Below are 21,499 nucleotides of genomic sequence, written 5' to 3' on the forward strand. Positions count from 1 at the left end.
GGGCAGGAGGGGGGGCCGGGATTGGCCAGCTCCAAGGACAGGTGGGGACCTGGCCAGACCAGCACAACAAGAGAACCACCAGAACCCAGTGGAACCCACAGCCCTCCAGCCTTGATTTCCTGATGAATAATCAAAGTGATAAGACCCAGAGAATTCTATCCGAAAACCAAATCACTTCAAGGCCCTGCTTGGAGAGAAATTCTTCTGGGCTCAGCTGGGGCATCCCACAGCTGACCACTCACCTACGGGAAGAGGGCAGCTACTGACGAAGCATCGATTACAAGCTGGGAACTGGCCCTTGGACTTTTTGGGTAAGTAGAGATCACCCTTCTGATCCTTACTGGTGAAAATACTTTTAGGTCCACTGGCTCGCTGGTCACCACGCCATGATGGCGGCTGATACACGAGTTTTCACTGTTGGACATTTGCCATGTGCCCGTGCAGTGCAGTGGGAGGAGGGGACTTTGGCGTCGGAGGGCCTGAGTCTGAACCCCAGTTTGCCATTTACTGGCTACGTAAGCTCGGCAAACAGTTCAAGTTCGCAGGGCCTCAATTTCCCCCTGCGTAAAATGAGGCAAACCTCCCAGGATCGTCTTGAGAGTTAAGATCATCGGCATCCATGAAAATGCCAATTGTGGAACCTGGAGCCTAATACATAGTCAATAAATATTTACCAAAGCATAAGGAGCTAAGAGCAGGTCATAGGGAGGCAAATCCCTTTAAGAAATGAAAGCCTTAACTGACCGGAGGAAATTATCAATCGAATCCACCCAGAAGAACTGAACACAACCTAATATAAAATAACGCATAAAACAAAAAATATAGGCATGGACCTATATTAGCCCACAGGCCGAGTACGAGGGAACCCTAAGGGGATTTGCTAGAAGGTATGGGTCAAGCCTCGTCAATATGGGCATCCCGTGGGAGGAAAGAATTCAACACTTTTAAAGGAAGAAAAGAGCATACGGTTTGAAAGAGAGCAGTGCGGAGGTCAGGAAAATCCAAGAAGGATTCCATTGCTTAACAGCTGAGCTGAAAGCAGGATGCAGAATTAGAACCTCCATTTTGAGGGAGCCCTGGCTATCCAGTACTATTCACTGATGAGGTCAAGGCCAAGCGTCAGACTCATCTTGGATGACCAGTGCCTGGCATATAGGACTCAAGGGTGTGTTTCCTCTTCTCTGGGTCAGGGAGTGAGCTGGGCTGCTCTCAGAGCCAGCAGTCAGCCCGGCGAGAGGCGCACGGAGCCCACGGGGCACTGGGCCATGGCAATCTGCTCATCACAACGTGGGCTGGCCGCTCGCTTCCCTCCCCTCTGCCCCCACTAGGTACGAGAAGTACCTAGCCACAGCTGACGGCACCTGCATTTATATTTTGGGGTCTCCCCTGCACTCAGGCACAAGCCTGCGTCCTGCTGTCCCCAGGCCCGGGGGGAGCCTGCCGAGCCCCAGCCCCTCCGCACTGCCCCCTCCCAACGGCCCCCAGACGGCCAGTCCGCTGCCTTCGGCACTTGGTACCTGCCGAAATCCCATGCTTGGTTCTCTACTGCTTCTCAAGTCTTGAACGGTCTAATACGGTGTCTCCCCCTCCCCCAGACTGTAAGTCCAGAAGCAGAGAATCAAGCCTCGTTCTCCTATTTTCCTGCCGCCACCCCTGCTGGGTAACCCCCCCAATCAGCAGGACTCAAGAACCAGCCACACAAACTCTGAGCTGAAGTTTGGTCACGCATGACCGATCGGGGTAGCCCCTGGCTTACAGAGGGGGTCGTGGGGGGCGATCCAAACACTCAGCGGCGAGCTCCAAGCAGCGAGCCCCCCCCCCACCCAGGTGTCAGCAGAGGTGGGGGTGAGAGCCCGCGCGGCCTCCGAATCCAGCCCTTTCTGGGGGCGGTGCTACCACCTCAGGTGCTCGGCCCCCAGCTGTCCCCTCCCCACCCGAGACAAGCCTTGGCTCAGTCATGGGTGAGGACATCTCCCATGTCTCCCTCTGTCTGCCCCCTCCCAGCTGCCGTTTTCTTCAACGCCTTGTCCGTAAGTTAAAAGCAACAAGTACGCCTCCTGGAGCTCACCCTCGGCCGGCAGGAGACGCGAGTGCGCGATCACGAGCCTTCCGAGGCCACCACGGGCGGTGCCCAAAGGCTCCCACATCATCCCCATCCTTTTCTGTTCGGGACAGATTTAATAAGTGACGGCTCGGGGACCGGCGGAAGGAAAAGAAAGGCAGCCCGCGTGGATCCCGCCAGGATTTCGGCAGGGAACTTTCAGCGGCGGCGGCGGGAAGGTGGGGCCGAGAGAGCCACACTCAGGAACGGGCAGCTCCGGCTCCGGGCGGCCCGCGGGGGCAGGGGGAGGAGGGACCGAACGCGGAGAGGGAACGGCGGCTGGCGAACACGCCCCCACACTCACACCACCTTCCCTACGGATCCTCTTTAAACCCCGACGAAAAGTTACATAAGCACCAGACACACAGCGCCCAGGTGGGGAAGGAGCACTGAGCTCCGCCCGGGGGTGTTGAATTCAGCAAGAGGCCCCCGCGGAACAAAGCGCCGGTTCGGCATCAGCCTGGCAGACGGAGGAGACAAAGCGTCAGAAGGGGGGCGGGGGGCGGGGGGGGGGAGCCGCACACCCGGGAACGCACAGTCATCACGCGCTCGGGAACCCGGCTCCGGGGGGTCGGCTTACTTGGCCCCGAGGGGTCCCGGAGGTCGCCTCCTGCGGGCGCTGACGGCAGGTGCACGACGCTGGCCGGCAGGACGCTGGTGCCGCAGACACGGGGCTCCCAGCTCTGACGGATGCTGCCGCCTGCTCCAGAGGCCCATGAGAGAAGGGGTTTCCCGGCCCCCTCAGCACAGGCGACTTCCAGGGCTCGGCTGCTCCCCGAGCCGCCGCCGCCGCCCGTCTGCAACAGATGGGGACCGGGGCTGGGCGTGTTCCCAGTCCCCAGAGCGGCGCACCAAGCGGACGGCAGGCAGCATGAGCCGGCCCGGCACCGCGCGGGCGAGGGGAGCGGGTGTGCTGCTCAACACGCAGGCAGAGCGCGGGCAGATCCCCTCAGCGACGGGACCGCAGCCAGCTGTCATCACCACCTGTGCCAGGGGCTGCCGGGGAGGCGACTCCTTACTACACAGCGAGGGAGCGGGAGGGAGGGCCGAGCCAGGTCTCTTAAAAAGACAGGCGGCAGGACAAGCGAAGGCAGCAGAGGCCGACGATGATGCAGCAGCAGCGGCCGGCGGCATCCGGGCCCGCGGCCCCCGAGGCCGGCAGAGCCCCCTGGGCTGTCCCCCTCCGCCCAGGCCTGCGAGCTTCGGAGCAAAGGGCTCGGTGGCCGCAGAAACCCCGACTCCCTGGGGATCCCCGCCCTTGGACTACGGAGGATGCAGTTTTCTCTCCGGCAGGAATACTGGCGAAGGCCCTTCCCGAAGGCTCTGCTAGGGAAATTCCCATGGGAAACCCGGTCCCTCAGCCCCACCCGCACAACCTGCAGACACATCTGGAAGGCAGTACGGGCCTCGCTTTTTTTAACCCTGTCTTATTATCTGTAATCCTGACCCTCTGACATCGGGGCCACCCTCCGTCCCCCCGACCCCGGTGGGACTGCCCTCCGCGGGCTAGCCGCTCCCTAGAGAGGGTGCGCGGCTCAGCTAGGAGCACACCCCTCAGACACACGACGGCCCATCCAGAGTGCACACAACCTGAGCTCCTCTAACAGCTTCGCGCTCTGAGCCACTATGCTTGGCACACTAATCACCTGGATGCAGGGCCCGCACAGCCGGGGACGGCCGTCGGACCCAGAGCCCGCCGAGCCCAGACAATCCCAAACCCCCTACCCTGCCTCACGCGTTCCCACCCGCAGAAACCGCGATAGAGCTTCCTGCCTACACCTCCCTCTCACGCCTTCTGCCTCCTGACCCAGCCTGGTGCCTCTCTGCGTGGTCCGGCGTGGCATACGTGCCTCCTGTTTCTAGGGATCCGTGAGCATGGGAGACTCCTTCCTTCGAGACAGTCATGTGGGTGTCTTCCCCTACCTGATTACAACAAATCCCAAGTGCCCTGAACACGCTTCCCCGGGGAGTGTGCAAGCCGGTTGGTAAGAAAATGGATCAGGAGAAAATGAGGCTAGGGCCCCCCGCTGGCCAGGTCCGTGGTACGCGTGACTCTTGATCTCGGGTTGTGAGTTCGAGCCCCACGCTGGGTGTAGAGATTACTTAAAATTTTTAAAAATCTTTTTATTTTATTTTTTTTTTTAAAGGAGAGGGGTGCCTGGGTGGCTCAATGGGTTGAGCATCTGACTCTTGGTTTCGGCTCCGGTCACGATCTCACGGTTGGTGGGGTCAAGCCTCGAGTTGGGTTCTACGCTGAGCATGGGTCCTGCTCGGGATTCTCTCTCTCCCGCCCTCTGCCCCTCCCCCCCAATAAATAAACTTAAAAGAAACTCATAGTACTTTTTTTTTTTAATTTTTTTTTTCAACGTTTTTTATTTATTTTTGGGACAGAGAGAGACAGAGCATGAACGGGGGAGGGGCAGAGAGAGAGGGAGACACAGAATCGGAAACAGGCTCCAGGCTCCGAGCCATCAGCCCAGAGCCCGACGCGGGGCTCGAACTCACGGACCGCGAGATCATGACCTGGCTGAAGTCGGACGCTCAACTGACTGCGCCACCCAGGCGCCCCCTTTTTTTTTTTTTTAAGGAGACAATGAGGGTCCTCACTTCAGAACCCTGCAATGGTTATCCTCAAATAAAGTTTACTCAGGACTTCAACTTTTCGGCAAATCTATCTTCGAAAGATAGCGAGCAACTCATTGCTACAGGTATTCAAGCGGAGGAGAAGTCTTCTTTGAAGAATCTATTCTTTGGTTCTATGACAGGATTTAGCTGGCAGATCCGTGGTTCCAGAAAGGGGGGTTAATTGAAAGGCAGGGTAGAACGGATGTGGAGGAGGTATGCGGGAAGCTTCATAGGGAGAAAGTAACATCGCATGGCTTCCAAGGCTCATGAACAAAGAGGCAACTGACTGAGAGTTTGGGACTTCAGGAAACTTCTAATAGGGTTGGAAGTCTGCGGCTTTCTTAAGGTCACTTTCTGCCCAGAGGGTATGGGGCAGTCACTGTTTATCCAATGGTCCCTTCTGAGGCCAGAGAGATCACAGGCCAGAGGCACAGTGCCAGGGTCTCCCTGGGCACCGGGAAAGCTGAGCCGACCTGAGACAGTCACCTGAACCGGACTGTTTTCTTGCCTGAGGAAGGAGTGATGCGTTACCTAAAGGACCTCCGGGCCCTCTCGGACCTAAACACACACATTCTGTGACAACAGCTCGGATCCAAACCATCTCTCTGAACCTCAGATCTCCCTCCGAGAAAACAATCGCCCTGCTCGTCTCTCAGGGCTGCTGTTGGGATAACGGACGAGGAAGCATTTGGACACAAACAAGCAGCAACTTGGGATGTACGGGATCATTCTGGAACCAGCGGGCTGTACTAGTGTAAACTCACAGTTTAGCAAGAAGCCGGTACCATTGAGCGATGAGCAAAGTGCCGTCACCCTGCGGCCAACCCCCTGGCTCCGGCACTCGGGGTCCACTGGCGACCCAGCCAACCACAATATTTTCTCCTGCTGCTTCTGGAACTAGCCTCGCTGGGTTAGCTGGGCTTGTTTTATTTTCTGTGCGCTTTATTCCAAAGCATACACATAGGCCTGCGGAAAAAGCCTAATTAGTTTTGCTTGGAATGGCTGGAGATGCCAGGGAAGCTGGGTTTCACCATCCAAAGTGTTCAACTTGGAGACAAGTTCGAGCAGCTGGGCAGCTGCTGTCGGTCTTTGGAGACAAGTGCCCGTGCATGACTTACGGGGGTGTGAGCGACGTTGTGCAGCCCTGACTGCCAGCGATTCCACGTCTCGGGTCCCCGGCGCCATTATGCAGCAGCGATCGAGGCGCACAAACAACCCCACTCCAGCCTGCCAGCTACCAACCACGAATACGGTTACTGTTTTCACCTGCATCCACTGCCACTCCCAAACTCTCCGCTGCACCCTGCGAACCCTGCTTCCTCTTCTGGCTTGGAGCTTTTCCACGATCGCCACCCTCCCCCCCCCCCCCCACCCCTGCCTTAGAGAGCGCAGGTCGGCTCTCCTAAAGGAGAGGCCAGGAGATCAAAGAGCTCTGTAGAACACCGGAAGACCACTGCCGGCCCAATCTCTGGTCTTGGGGATATTCCTGCCTGTGGCCCATCCCCTCTGACTCACTTCCCCTGCGCTAATTAATCTTCGTAAACACGGCTTTCTGAGCATTACCCGTAGCACCCTCCCCAGACCAAAAAAAAAAGACAATGCAAAACCAAAACGAGACGACCAGAAGGCTAGCTCCATACTACCTACAGAACAGACCACGTTCTACAGGAAGGGAAATCAGACCCGTGAGAGCCTGGCCCACAGCCACCCCACCTTCCAACCGCTCAGGCTTGCAGAAAGCTGTCACCCAGAGTCCTCACGGGCCCCTCAGCACCCCCACGCCTGCACACAACTGCCTCTACACTTCCGCACGCCTGGTTTTCCATCAAAACCCTGATGGGTCTCGCACCGCTCCCCACGCGCTTTCCTGACCTCTATAGGTTCTTACCCGGCCTCTCCCTCGGAATCGATTTCTTGAGTATATTTTTAGTGCTTAGGGTATTTACATACACTATCTCAACTTGCACAAGAGGTAAATGGGTAAAATGATACTTTTTTTTTTTTTTAAATCAATAAGGAAATTGTCGCTCAGAGGGGCTGAGTTGCCAAGGTTACGAACACGTCAGTCGCAACGCCGGGATTTAATCACAGGTGCGTTCAGTCGCGAGCCTGACTGTGCTCCACACCGTGCTAACAGGCCCACACCCCCTTTTACTTGTTTATTTTTGCTTAGTTGCATCTTCTGGTTTTTCCGGGGCAGGGGCTCGTTCATTGCTCGTGTGATTAAAAAGCAGAGGGTTCGGGGCGTCTGGGTGGCTCAGTTGGTTGAGCGTCCGACTGGGGCCCAGGGCATGATCTCGTGGTTCGTGAGTTTGAGCCCCGGGTCGGGCTCTGTGCGGACAGCTCGGAGCCTGGAGCCTGCTTCGGATTCTGTGTCTCCCTCTCTCTCTCTGCCCCTCCCCTGCTCGTGCTCTGTTTCTCTCTGTCTCTCGATAATAAATAAACGTTAAAAAAAAAAAAAAAAGCAGAGGATACGCTCCCTCTTGAAGTTGGAAAGTCCCATTTTAGGGGTCCCCAAGCAAATCCGCAAGGCACGTGAAGGTTTATACACAGGGGACAGACTCTTGCACGTGCAAGAAGGGGATTATTGTCAGATGTGATCTGACGGAGTCACGGGTCCTAGTGCGAGGACATCGCAGCACATCAGAGCAAGGCCTTCAAAGGCTACAAATAACCAGGGAAACGTGGCAGGAAAACCCCAAACCGTTCCCTGCATTACCTCAGCTGTGTGAGTGCCACAGAGGACTGGAAACACGCGTCACATGTGAGTAGAAGGGTGCCTTGCCCCCGGTCACGGGTAACAGACCGGGGTTCCAGCACAGGCCCTTTGCCAAGTCCCCTGCCGCCTCCAGCCGCGAGCCTAGACGTCACACGCCGCATGCCAAGCTTGTCCTGAGCCGCCGCGGCAGAAATGCAGCCACAGCCCTAACAGCAAAGGGCCCCACGGCCCCACGTCCACGCTGGCCACGGCGCCAGGTCTATGCGTCACCCCGCTTGTGGAAACCCAAAAACCGACGGCGGCCGCCCAGCAAAGCCTATCTCCCTCCTTCCGTAGGTGGCCGCGGCCGGCCCTGTGCTCCGGGTGGCAGTCCTGGGACCGGCCAGATCTCCGCCCAGAGAAGCCCAAGGCACTGAAACCAAAGGGTTCCCTGGGCCCAGTGCCCAGCTCCTGGCCGCACTGGCTGCACTTGTGTTTCACTGAGGAGCTCGGCAGCCCAGAAGAGGGGACATGGGAAGGCCTCGGCACCGTGTTGACTTAGCCATCCGCTGGGAACGGTGTCAGAGACGTACAGGGTCAAGCGGGGATGTTGACGGCGGTGGCACTTGACCTGGGAATCTCATTCCTACAAACAGCCCGAGGCCAGCGTTCCTGCATCTATTAAGGCACCGCGGACACGCTGGGGACAGCTCGGTAGCTTCTAAGACACCCCCCGTGACCAAGAGGACCACTCAGCGCTTCCAACATCCTTAGTGAGATCTAGACCAGAAGCCTTGTTAATCAGCTCAAGAAACTTAGAGCTCTTTTCTCTTGGTGAAATGAGTGGTGTCCAAGGTAAGCTAAGTGCTGGCTCGGGCTGGCTCAGTTAGGACCGCGGGGGCTGCGGGACCCTTGAATGAGCCAGCTAGAGAATCTGCTCAGGAGCAGTGGCAAGACGTGCCTTGAGCTACAAGGACAGGTTGTACCCAGCGCCTAAAATCGTTGGGGGTGGGGTGGGGGGGGTGGCAGACTCTGGTCTCAGATTTCCTTTCACTGAAAACACTGCCTGGATGGGGTGCCCTGGGTGGTTCGGCCGGCGAAGCATCGGACTTCGGCGCAGGTCATGATCTCACAGGTGGTGAGTTCGAGCCCCGCGTCGGGCTCTGTGCGGACAGCTTGGAGCCCGGAGCCTGCTTCGGATTCTGTGTCTCCCCCTCTCTCTGCCCCTCCCCTGCTCACAAACATATTACCTGGTACCGAGACTGTTGGGGTGTGTGCAGAAGCAGGGGACACACGGCCTTATCTACCTCCCGTACGGGTACGCTGCTATTCACCAAAGTACCCGGATGTTTGCTGGCTTAGAACCGTGTGTCTCACAGCCCCTCGCGGACGCCTCCGGCCAGGCGACCCAGAAGCTCGGCAGGTCCGGGACTGTAAACGCACGTGGAGCCCTTGGGCTCTCCTGCCCTGGTTTTAATGGAGAGGAACCCAAACCCAGCCCAACCCCTCCACAGGTAACCGTTTCTCTAACTTTCGCAACCAAGTTCTGGACTCTCGAAGGTCTTCAGAGACAGGCTACTGCACGTGTGGGGAGACTGCGCCCAGGCCCCGAGGGCCCACCCCCCCAGCCCCCAGTGTGGAGCGGGGTCCCGAGCCCCCCGTCCACGGGAGCCCCGTGTATACTGACTGCGCGTGCGTGGGCTGGAGCCCGCCACCTGCCCGACGACGGACTTGCAGCTCTCAGCTAAGCCAATACGAATATGAGCTCGAAATCCCACGCGACCCCTTGTGTCGTGCCCCGGGCCACCCGGCTGGGTGCTGAGGGGGCCGGCAGCTGACCAGCAAGGGCTCAGCCCTGCCTGCGGGAAGGCTGGGCTTATTCGTGCGGCCCCGTGGTGACCTCTCCTGCCTGTCTGAACAAGTCCAAGGTGCACACGGTGCAAAGAACAGATGGCGGGAGGGGAAGGATTCGCCAGCGGTGCCGGCGGCCAACAAGGTGATGCACACTGCGGGCTCACCGGCGGCCTTGGGGTCAATAAGACACACACACACACGCGCGCACACACACATACACACGCACGTCTAGGTATCTGTCTACCAAAGCCCACACGGACCTCTCCTCCTCTCGGGGTCTGCTCTGAGCCCACCCCCCCGGACAAAGACCCTCCCGTGCCCCCTGCCTGGTTCCTCCAGCATCCATCCCCTTAACTTCCAGGGCCCACCCTGTAGCTCCGAGGAGTACACGGCATTTTGAATACTGCCCGAAATCTAACTGAATCTCACCCAAGTTCACCGGCCGACCAAGGAGGGCTCTCCTCAGACCCAGGAAGCGGGAGCCTGCCAGCCGGGACGCGTGGCCTCACCTTCAAGACAAATGGCCCGGCACTTGAAAGCCCCCGTCGTCCTCTTTCCTTTTGTAGTTAAGAGCAGGACGCGCTTCTCCCTTCCTTAACACAATGCTCCCTTGGTCTGTCGAAGGTCCCACAGCCCCCCACCCCGCGGCTCTCACTCGACCTCTTGTTGGTCCCTCTTTCAATGACAAACACCGTTGCACGGAGCCCCCAACTACAAGACACAAGAGAAACAGAAGACAGACCCCCAGTCTCGGGGACTCGAGTCCCGCCTGGGAGGAAAGTCATGGAGACAAGGAAAAGCAGGCTGAGGGTCAATGTCATACCTCACCAGGTACCGACTGCGGCCTCTGCAGAAGTTTCCAGAAGGAAGTGGCTACTTTGGAAGACAGTCATAAAAAAGAGCTCCGTGAAAAGAGCAAGGTTGAAGCTGAGGGTTTGAGAGGTGAGCAGGAGCGGGTTAAGAAAAAGAGGCGTGGGAGAGGGTCCTGGAATTTGTAAGGCTCCCTAGTATGTGCTCCCTGTTTGGTCCCTGGACATTCTGCCAAGGTTCTGGAAGGCTCTGGAAGGCTTGCAGCAAGCAACCAGATCTTCTATTTAAGCCCGAAGCCGGGCTGGGTACATCCCCAGCTGAACGCTGAGGGGCTGAGCTTGGCCACCTCAGGCAGGTGCTCTAGTTCTGAACGTCTGTGACCTAAAATCGCCTCAAAGGCACCGCTGAACAGAAGGCTCCGGGCTGCCCAGGTGGCAGAAAGCAGGCAGTTCCCTCACACACACCAGGCTCCCCGATTTAACTGAAACCAACACAAATCACACTGGGGCACAAAGCAATTTTTCCCTCCAGATTGCCCTCTCTAACCGTGCCCCGAAGCGTGTCGTCTCTCAGGCTGGATTCATCTTCCTGGGCGTACAGCGGAGGAGGGTTAAGAGCCTTCACACGTCCTTGGACGCGGCTGCTACTTTTCTGCGCGTTCAAATTCCGGTTCTGCCATTTCCTGGCACTGAGACCTCGGACAGGCACTGAACCTCTCCGGGCCTCCATTTCCTCGTCTGTAAAATGGGGATTAACGATAACCGCCCCTGCCCCACAGGGTTGCCGTGGGCGTTACGTGGGCACGCACGTCTTCTAGATACAGACAGAGACCCTGCCTGGCGCACACGTGCACTGAGCGAGTGCGGGCTCAGTTTCAAGGACGTGCGCGGGGCCTGGGAGCTGATGGGAGCCAGCAGCCCGGGAGGCAGTACAGTCCGCTTCAACGACACGGGACGCCAATGTCAAAGGGGCCCCACGTGGCCTCTCACGCTACGACAACTGCCATTGGAGAGACAGCCACCGACACCGAACCTTAAGGCAAAGTAGGAAATGGTGGCAGGTAATCAAGACACACGGCCCGCAGGGTGGGGCGGGGGCTGGAGCCGGGCTGTGGGTGCCCATCGAAGCCTCCAGCAACGGAAGGGGCAGTGGGGCCAGGAGGAGGGCTTGGAGACTGCCGCCCCCTCTCCCCAACCCACCGACCACCGTTTAGTGAGCCTTACCTGGCACGAACACTGCTGCGGCCCCACGGGGACAGAGGAGAAGCTGAACACGGTCCAGAACACGTTCGTGTGGTGAGCTCGACGGATGGGTGTTCAGTTTGCTCAGAGGTGTTCAGGGACTCCGGGCTGGGGGGTGGGGAGTGGGCCGGTAGGACGTGGCCAGCCGCCCCAGTCAGTGATGGGGTGCCGGGGGGCAGGGGACAGGGACAGCCACCCCACCACGCAGTCAGGCTCCCTTCTTTCTCGCAAATGGCTCGACGGGACGGACGGAACAACGAATCCACGGCAAAAAAAACTTCAGCCCTGATTTAACAGAACAAGCCCAAAACAACCAGGCTCCCTCATTTACCAGCCCGGGGAAGCTGAGCTACTGCCAAGCGCAGGGCGTCACCGTGGGCACCTAAGTGTCCTTAGGACACCTCACGGGAACCCGGTCTTCAGCTCCCATCGCCCCCATCTCCTCCCGCACCCACGCCAGGAGGAATGTGCCTCGGCTGCAGGACCTCGCGTCGCCCGGGGGCAGGAGCCCGGGCCCCAGCCGGTGACGGGCACTGGGGTGCAGGCCAGCCTTCCCACGTGGCCGGGTGTGGCCCTGGTGCGCACCTGCCTGCAGACATCCCCATGAAAGTTGGAAGAACAGGAAGGTTCGCATATCCAGGACGTCGGTTGAAGGAATTCTGAACTGGGGCACCCGGGCAGCTCAGTCTGTTAAGCGTCCAGCTCTTGATCTCGGCTCGGGTCACGATCTCACGGTTCGTGGGATCAAGCCCCGTGCTGAGATTGAGATTCTCTCTTCCCCTCTGTCTGCCCCTCCCCCCCCCAAAGAAATACATAAACTTAAAAATAAAAGGAATTCGGTATCAGTTTTTCTGAAAATTGAATAAACGCTAAAACTTTTTAAGCACTTTAGCAATTTTATTTTTTTTATTTTTGAGAGAGAGAGAGAGAGAGCACGTAAGTGGGGGAGGGGGGCAGAGGGAGAGAGAAAGAATCTTAAGCAGGCTCCACACTCAGCGTGGAGCCCAACGTGAGGCTCGATCCCACGACCCCGGGATCGTGACCTGAGCCAAAATCAAGAGTCGGATGCTCAACCGACTGAGCCCCCCGGGCGCCCCAAAGCATTTTAACAAACATAAAAGCAGTGTCTCCGAATGCATTATAGCCTTCTTCGCTGTGATGGGCTGAATTGTGTCCCCCCCACAAAAAGATATGTTAGAGCCCTAATGCCCGGAACCTCCGAATGTGACCTGATTTGGAAAGAGGGCCTTTACAGAAGTAATCAAGTAACAGTGAGGGCACTAGGGTGGCCCTGGTCCAATACGACTGGTGTCCTTACAAAACAGCAGAACTTTGGACACAGACAGACTTGTAGAGAGGGAAGAGATATGGGAAAGACGGCCATCCAGGAACCCAGGAGACGGGCCTGGGACAGACCCTCCCGAGGGCTCTCAGGGGAGCAGGGCCCTGCCCAGGCTTGCATTTCAGACTTTTGACCCCAGAGCTGGGACAGGACAGATTTCTGTGGTTCCACCCCCCAAACCCCCATGTGTGGTGCTTGGTTACAGCCACCCCAGGAAATGAAGACACTTGCTTTTTTTTCCCCTTCATTTTTTCAACAGCTTTATTAAGCCAGAGTCCACATACAATAAGGTCGCCCGTGTAAAGTGCACGTTAAATCGTTTTGAGTCTATTCACAGGGCTGTGCAGTCGTCACCACAGCCAATTTCAGGACATTTTCATCCCCCCCCCACCACCCCTCGAAAGAACCCCCATGCCTGTGAGCCGTCACTTCCACGCCATCACCTCCCCAGCCCCGGGCGACCGCTGAGCTACTTTCTGGGTCTGTGCACCTGCCTTGGGGGACGTTTCCTATAAATGGAGTCATTCACCTCGTGGGCTTTTGTGATGGGCTTTTCCTTTCTTAACCGGAATAAGCCTAGGTATTGAAACGCGGGTCAGTACCTTCCACGGGAACCCACTGGCTTTAGGACCAGAGTTTGAATCCGTTCCCTACTGTCTCGCTCCGTGATCTTAATGTGTGTCTTAGCCTGCCTGACCCAGAGGCCCTCCCCCTGTGGGGGTCGACTCACTGTAGCTCGGCGAGACAGGGGCTGATTCAGTGACGGCACGTGTGTGGGCCTGCCCCCGCTGGTTTTAGTGACAGTCCCCTTCTCGTGCCTCGAAGACTCATTGCCACTCTGTTAAAGTTGTCACTTAATGCAGGGACGGCACTGAGGGCCCTGGCCCGGCAGGCCCTTCTACTGAATTCCCCTAACTGCTGAGCGTTCCCAGTAGTTGACGAAGAGAGGTTTTACGTCGGGTAGCCCAGTGCTAGGTTCTGCACACCAACAATGACTGTTCTGACTCGATTCCACCGGCCCCGTCCCCCCTATCAGCTTCTATGCACGTTCTCGTTTCCAGAGACTTCTCGTCGCCGCCCTGTCTCACGAGGAGCCGCGGGGCCCAGTCGGGGAGCCCGGCCACCATCCACGAGTCTGTGACCAGCTCGTCCCCCACTTGCTGGCTCGCCTGTGTGCTGACGAGGCAGAGGAGAACAACTCACCGAGCGCACGGCCCCGTCATCGGGCTTAGTGACCCAGACAGGCCACCCGAGGGCCGGGAAGGAGCTGCGGTGACAGGCGGGAGAGCCAGGGCCAGGCCGGCTGCAGGGAAGGTCTGTAACATGAATCCCGGGGAGGGGGGCTCTGGCCCCGCTTTGTGGGTATTCACCACAGCGGTGGGCACGCAGCCCTTTGCCACGTCAGCTCTGACGAGAAAGCTGAACCAGAGGAGATGTCGTCTGAGGCTATCAGAGGCCTCACCTCACCAGAAGCTTCACAACCGAGCGACATCAGAGGCCGGGGAGGGAGCGGGGGAAGAAGTGACCCCCTCCGTCTGTTTCTTGAGCTTTCTCAGCCCGATCCTGCACCTCCCCCAGGGCGCCTGCGTGGCTCAGTCGGTTGAGCGTCTGACTTCGGCTCAGGTCATGATGTCGCGGTTCAAGAGTTCGAGCCCCGCGTCGGGCTCTGTGCGGACAACTCAGAGCCTGGAGCCTGCTTGGGATTCTGTGTCTCCCTCTCTATGTGCCCTCCCCAGGCTGTGCTCTCTCTCTCTCTCTCTCTTTCAAAAATAAACATTTTAAAAAATTAAAAAAAAAAAAAAGAAAGAACTTCCGGGGCTGAGAACAAGGGTTCAGGGGACTGAAATGCACTCTAATTGAGAACCAGCAGCTCGTGGAAATAAGCCTGCTTATTCGTGGCATGATCTGTACTCAAAAGAGAAGGTGCCTTTGAGAAGGGAAATACGAAGTCAGGAATCTGAGCTTTCCCTTTAAAAAGGAATCAGGTTTTGGGCGCCTGAGTGGCTCAGATGGTTAAGCCTCTGACTCTTAATTTCGGCTCAAGTCATGATCTCATGGTCATGAGATCGAGCCCCACGTCTCTCTCTCAAAATAAATAAATAAACATTAAAAAAAAGAAGAAGAAGAAGGAATCGGGTTTTGAATCAGAGCAAACTAAGAAGCAATCGCTTGGACTTTGGAGGCTCAAGGGCAACGCAGTAAATCGCCCTCGGTCCAGAATATTTATAATATCCCATGACTCAGAAGGCTTCTCAGCTGGAAGCTTCCTATCTGGCTAAGGTCAAAGGTCACAGCACAGACTGCACTTTGCTCTGGGTCATTCTGCCCGTCTCCTGACATCCAAGTTCTAAGAACATATATATGTGCTGGGATCACGCTGCTTGTGTTAACACCCAGGGGCGTGAAACGCACGCCACACGACTGCAAGAAGCCCTCAGGCGTGGCCAACTGTACAGGCCGTGGTAACTGCTGGCCCCGGGGGGCCCCTCCCTCTGCCATACATCCCTCGTGTGCACCCTCCCCCCCACCCCTGACGTCAGGCCTGGCCACGCGGCTCGATTTTCTCAGGAGGACCGCATGCCGCTTCCCGAGGGAAGGTTCAGAAGCCGTCCCGTGTTCCAGTATCGTCTCTTCTCCCTCCGACAGCAAGGACTCAGGGATCGCTGCTTCAGCCCGGGTGCCCAGAACAAACCGGACACGGCTGCCCACGAGGGACACACAGCCGGGGAGAGAAAGAAACCGCTGTCATTGTATCGTTTGTGACCCCAGCATCGCCTAGCTGACGCGCACCCGCTGTTTTTCTGCCCCTCCTTCTGTCTTCTGAGCCCCTTCCCTGGCCCTGTATGAGCTCAGCGTAACTTGCTGTGGTTGAAAATGTTGTTTACTTGGCCTACGCACCCTGTCACGCTATTCGAATCAAGTTTGGATTGAAAGGGCCTCTCGGAGACGGCCCTGAACCCACACACAGCACGATTCAGCAAATTCATTTTCTATTACTCCCCAATTATTGACACTTTATTTATTTTTTAAATTTTGCTTATTTTTGACAGAGAGAGACAGAGCGCGAACAGGGGAGGGGCAGAGAGAGAGGGAGACACAGAATCCGAGGCAGGCTCCGGGCTCCGAGCTGTCAGCACCGAGCCCGACGCGGGGCTCGAACCCATGAACTTGAGATCATGACCTGAGCCGAATCTTTCCATAAATACAACCTTTAACGTAGAGCTGGACACCAGACACGTGCTTTCTCTTGGCTGAGTGACTCTGACAAGCACATACTAGACCCTCATGACGCACCAGGCACACGGGGGACAGGGGCACAAAGGTGAAGTCCTAGTTTCGGGAGAAGAATGCAGCCGAGACAGGTGTCTCTGTCTGTCTCTCTCTGTGGGTCTCCTCGGCCCCAGCCTTCGATGGGGATTTGTTTGGTGTATCCCGTCCTCAGAACAAATGCGTTAGGTAAAGGGACACCCAGAACCAGAGAGCCTGGAACCTCACCTCCATGCCATGCCGAGCCAGGCCACACTTCCTGCCCCCTACCCCAGGACTCCTTCACTTCCCTTTCCTGCCCATAATTGCCTCCAAACAAAAATGAGTAACCAAGCAATCAGTTTATCCTTGGCCAGTGGATACAGTGATCAACTTCCTCTCGGTTTGCCCAGGACCGATCAGGTTTTAAAACAGAAAGCCCCACCTTCCAAGAAATCTTCCGTCCCCAGTGAACCCGGACAGCTGGTCCACCTGACAGACAGAGGCTCTCTCCCTGTGCCCCCCCCCACCCCCTCCCCGGAGACCGTGTGCTCATCCGTGTATCTATCTACACCACCGGCCCGACCTCCCACACCCACTGCCCGACCCCCCCTTTCCGTCTCCCCTGACCTCCAGCTCCATTAACTTCTTCCATTTTCCAGCCCCTTGGTAAGAGAGGAAATTCCCGCCCACCTTTCCCTTCCTCTGTGTTTCATTTATTTGATAAAAGTTACCCCTAATCATCAAATAAGAAGAGAGTCGGGGATTTGGGTTTATCAAGAAAAAGTAATTACTGTAGGTGAAAACAAAATTTCAAAGTGAACTTAAGGATAAATACCAGGGTCACCACATCCCCAAATCTACCGAGATCTAGAAGGGCCCTTTGGAATTTCTAGAACGTTCCCCATGTATCTCTTTTTCCTCCTCTAAACAAACCCACTTTTCATAAAACACAGCTTTAAAGATACACAAAACACCACTGCAATTGTATTTTGTCTTCTTTTTAATGACTACGTTCATTCATCCCTTCATTCAGCAGAATGTGTTCCCAACATTGCCAACCTGCGTTACGGCAGAGACTGTGGCCACGAAAGGTCACGTTTATTTATTTATTTATGTTAACGTCTATTCATTTTTGAGAGATAGAGACAGAGCACGAGTGGGGGATGTGGGCTCGGAGCCCGGCACGGGGCTCGAACCCACGAACTTGAGATCGTGACCTGAGCCGAAGTTGGACGCTTAACGGACTGAGCCACCCAGGCGCCCTGCAAGATCACGTTTAAAACCAAAGGCCACTTCAACTGCCCATCGGCCAACAGAAATCAGGATCAGAGACAGCTTAAGATGAGAAGCTGAAGCCAGACAAACGGGGAAAGCAGCGGTGGGGGGGAGAACACTAAAGTCAAGTCATACGTTTGGCTCCAAACCCCCTGTATCCCATGGGCTCTCAACCTCAGATGCACATCATCTGGGGAATTGGGAGAAAGAAAGAAAGGAAGGAAGGGAGGAAGAAAGAAAAGAAAAACCCCAAACCCTCAGTACCTGGTCTCAGAGTTTCTAATCCAATTCACCTGGGGTGCGGCCAGGCACTTGGGGAGTTTTAAATGTCCCAAGGGTGAGCCTAATGTACAGCCATGTTTGAGGAGCCCCGCAGCAGACCAAGAAAGATAAAAACACAACGGGTTACCAAGGTGCTCATTTTACGCAAAGAGAAAATAAGCCAGTTCCTGGGGAAAAGTACAGCTGTTCCTAACACACATTTCAATAGAGACTTCTTGAAACCTAGATTCCTGTAGCCTTTTCTGGCATGGCTTCCAAACCAGGCCCCTACACCCCCAGGGAGCCCCAGGGCACCCATCCCAGGGCTGTTTCCCCCGAGGCTACTCGAAGCCTGTGCCGGGTGCCTGCCCCGTAGCAGGTGCAGTGAACCCTGTCGCGCACTGCTCTACCCGCCCTTCTCGTCCAGTCTCCAAAAACGCTCAAGGAATGATTCATGAGCTCACCTTAGAACGGAGGAGGAAACAGGTGGATCGGGGGGCTCTGGGCACCACCTACTCTTTCAACGAGTGGCGATGAGCCCCTGCTGCCGAGGAAGAGCCCCAGCCCGGAATGAGCACAATTCCTTGTCCGTGGGTCTCCATGCTTTCGTGGGAAGACCTGCTTCTCCTTCCCATGGAGCCTCGAGACAGGTCCCGAGGGTCAGAGAGGCAGCTTAGCGGTCCCGAGAGGAGGGTACTGGTAAGCACATCAAATAGCGACCGGACAAGTAAGTGGGGGTGGGGCTGGGACAACATCTGATTCACGAGACCTAGTACAGATCCTGATGAATAGTAGGTGCTCGGCAAACATCCCATCTCCCCGCGATGACCGTGCTAGGAAGTCTGGTAAAGCAAATACGAGAGAAAGAAAAGAACTTCCGCAGCCGAGGACACGTACAAACTGACACTGGGCCATCTCATGTCTTCCTTATTCCTTTAAGGGCCTCGGCCTCAGCGAGATATCGACACGAAACTGCAACACGTGTCCTCACGTGGGGGCGTTCCGAGCGCTCTGACGTGTCCTGCGGATTCTGGGACGGGACCGCAAAAGGCCAGGCAACAAAAGACAAAAACAGAGACCCTGGACTTCTTCAAAACTCAAACCTGGCGGGCTTCAACAAGGCACCAAAAACGTGAAAGAGAGCCCACAGAACGGAAGAAAATATTTTCAAATCGTGTCTCCGATAAGGGATTTGTATCCAGACTATATGCAGAACTCTCAAACTCCACGGTGAAAAGACAACCCAGCTTCAAAACAGGGACAGGATGCGAACAGACACGTCCCCAAGGAAGATTCTACGAACGGCCAAGAAGCACAGGAAAAGATGCCCGACAACATGGGTCGTTAAGGAAATGCGAACCAAAACCACGGGACACCCCCACTTGACAACCCCTAGGACGGTGGCAATGAACAGACGGACAGTGACAAGGGCTGGTGGGGACGTGCAGAAGCCGGACCCCGCATACGCCGCTGGGGGAATTTGAAACAGTAAGCCCATTTGGAAAACTGGCCGCTGCTGAAAAAGTTGCACACAGAGTTGTTACTCCACGAGAGGCAATTCTGTTCCCGGGTATAAACCCAAGAGAAAGGAAAAACCTATGTCCGCGCAGACACTTGGATGTGAACGTTCACAGCGGCATGATTTCCTAAGAGCCAAAAGGTGGAAACGACCCGAGTATCTTTTAACTGATGAACAGGTCGGCCAAAGGAGGTCTATTCAGACCAGGGGACATCGTGAAGCCATAAAAACGAGTGAGGTTTTGAGAACATGCCACAACGTGGATGAGCCACGAAAACACGATGGTAAGTGCCGGAAGCCAGTTGCAAAGACCCTGTAGGATTCCATTTTCGTGCAAGTCCAGAACAGGGAAAGCTATGGAGACAAGAGAGTCGTGTCAGGGCTGCTCAGGGCCGGGAGGGGAGGGCGGGGATGAAGGGACAGGCTGGCGACAGCCATAGCCTAAGGGGTTTCTTTTGGAGGAGATGAAAATATTCTAGAAGTGACGGTGGCAATGGTGGCGCAGAACCGTGAATATACTAAAAACCGCTGAAGTGTGTACCCTCGATGTGGGTAACCGTATCTCAATAAAGCTGTTTTAAAAGGGCGCCCGGGCGGCTCCGTCGGTTGAGCGTCCGACTTCGGCTCCGGTCACGATCTCGCGGTTTGTGAGTTCGAGCCCCGCGGCGGGCTCTGCGCGGACAGCTCGGAGCCCGCTTCCGATTCTGTGCCTCCCTGTCTCTCTCTGCCCCTCCCCCGCTCACGCTCGCTCTCTCTCTCTCTCTCTCTCTCTCTCTCTCAAAAACAAACATTAAAAAAAAATTTAAAAACTAGAAGGTGTGTGAGGGCCAGCAAAACAACAACACAGCAACAACGCTGAGACTCCTGTGTCACCAGACTGGCCAAAACGATAAAGGGTGGCCACAGACTGTCAGCAGGCCCGTGGGCAAACGGGCCACCGCCGCCAGCACACATTTGCCATCGGAAATGCAAACAGACACAACCCCCCCGAGGGGAATCTGGAGATAGCTAAGCATGTGAGCACGTGAGCAGGCCGGGCTCCCTGCAGACAGCATCCGTGTCTGCGTCCGGGCCACCCTCCGCCCTCCTCACCTGCACACGCGTGTGCCTGCCAACAGACCACCCGATGGGCTTGGCTCAGCGCGCTCAGGGCGCGGTCGGCGCGTCGCCGGCTCGGCCGCGGTCACTGATGCCCGTCAAGGAGGCAGTGAGTGAACAGTCAACCACAGCCCTGGTCGTGCAGAAGGAAAAGAAAAACAGGAAACCAAAACATGCCTGAAAGGGAAGGGGCTGGGACGGCGTTTGGGAAGATGGGCTGCGATTATGGGAAAGGCAATGAGAGGACCTGCTTTTCCTTAAGGTCAGAGACTGTCTTTTCCTCGGGCCACCACGTGGATCCTTTCAGGACCCAGGTGTCCAGCAGGGAGAATTGCAGGTGCAAAGGCCCGGGGGCAGGAAGAGGCCGGAGGAGGCAGTCCCGTCCATGGCAAAGCGGCGGCCCGTGTGACTGAGCCAGGTTGATGAGGTCAGAAAGGTGGCGAAACCATGCTCAATCCGAACCCTTCAGGTCACCAGAAGGATGAGGGCTTTCACTCTGAACACGACAGGGAGCCACTGGAAGGTTCTAGCAGGGAACACGTGATCTGACATATTTTAACAGCATCACTCTGGCCCCCTGTCGAGAGCAGACAGCTGGGGGCAAAGGTGGAAATGACCTTCAATTCCAGGTTGGAGCCAACCAGGGGTGATGGGGAGGCGAGGAAAAGTGGGCAGGAAGACCTACTCATGGAAGAAAAAGGAGAGGAAGCCAATGGGGTCCTGGGGGGAATGGCCCCAAGGCCCCAACAAGGCGACATCCCCACATCATGGGCTCCCAGCCACTGTCCCAAAGCTTAGTGTCCCAGACCATTTCACAACGGAAGCGGAGACGTGGTCACTGATCATACAGGAAGAGTCCATATAGACCTCAAGCATATAGAAAGAGTTAAAATAAATATTCTTTAAAGATGAGACGCCATCCTGAGAAAGGGGGCAATCGTGAAGTCGAGAGGGGGACAGAGAAGAAGAGCTAGAAGGTTCTGAGGCTCTCACCCATAGTGAGCTTTTAAGCCTCAACGCTATCACCTCCCTGTAAGGTGCTAACGGTCCATTAAGCACTGTTTCCAGCTAACTGCCCTGGTCCCCCTCCACCTCCAGAAGGCCTCTCCTGAAGGGTGAGGGTTAGGCCCCTCGGTTCCCCACCCCCTGCAGCAAAAGCAACCCGAAGTCGGATGGAGGAGAGACCTTCATGAGGGCAGGGCTAGCGTGGAAAGCAGGGACGGAGTCTCTGCGAGGCTCGGGGCCCTGGGAATGAGCACAGGCCAAAGCAGGGGGGCGTAAGGAGCAGGAAAGCCACACGGTGATGCACTAGACCCAGACCCAGAGGAGGAAGACTGGAGGCCAACTCCCGTCTCGGTGGAGCGCCGGGCTGGGCTGGGGTGGGCGGGGCTAGGGTAGGCACAACCCAGCGGCACTGTTCCATGGA

At 56.5% G+C, this 21,499-nt stretch overlaps 1 protein-coding gene across 4 annotated transcripts in view; it reads right to left on the reverse strand.

The window, feature by feature from the left end:
• PRKAG2 (protein kinase AMP-activated non-catalytic subunit gamma 2) overlaps nucleotides 1-21,499 on the reverse strand; it is a 256,695-nt gene that overhangs the window by 206,881 nt on the left and 28,315 nt on the right. The window contains exon 1 of one of the 4 annotated variants that reach the window (XM_078437365.2): nucleotides 2,682-2,851. The exons of the other annotated variants lie outside the window; for them this stretch is intronic. The gene's annotated coding sequence lies outside the window, so the exon portion shown is untranslated. Of the gene's footprint in view, nucleotides 1-2,681; nucleotides 2,852-21,499 lie in introns of those variants that run through there. 4 annotated transcript variants of the gene reach the window in all.

Source organism: Panthera onca, chromosome A2 (genome assembly GCF_046562875.1).
Source record: "Panthera onca isolate mPanOnc1 chromosome A2, mPanOnc1 haplotype 2, whole genome shotgun sequence".
NCBI classification, from domain to species: Eukaryota; Metazoa; Chordata; class Mammalia; order Carnivora; family Felidae; genus Panthera; species Panthera onca.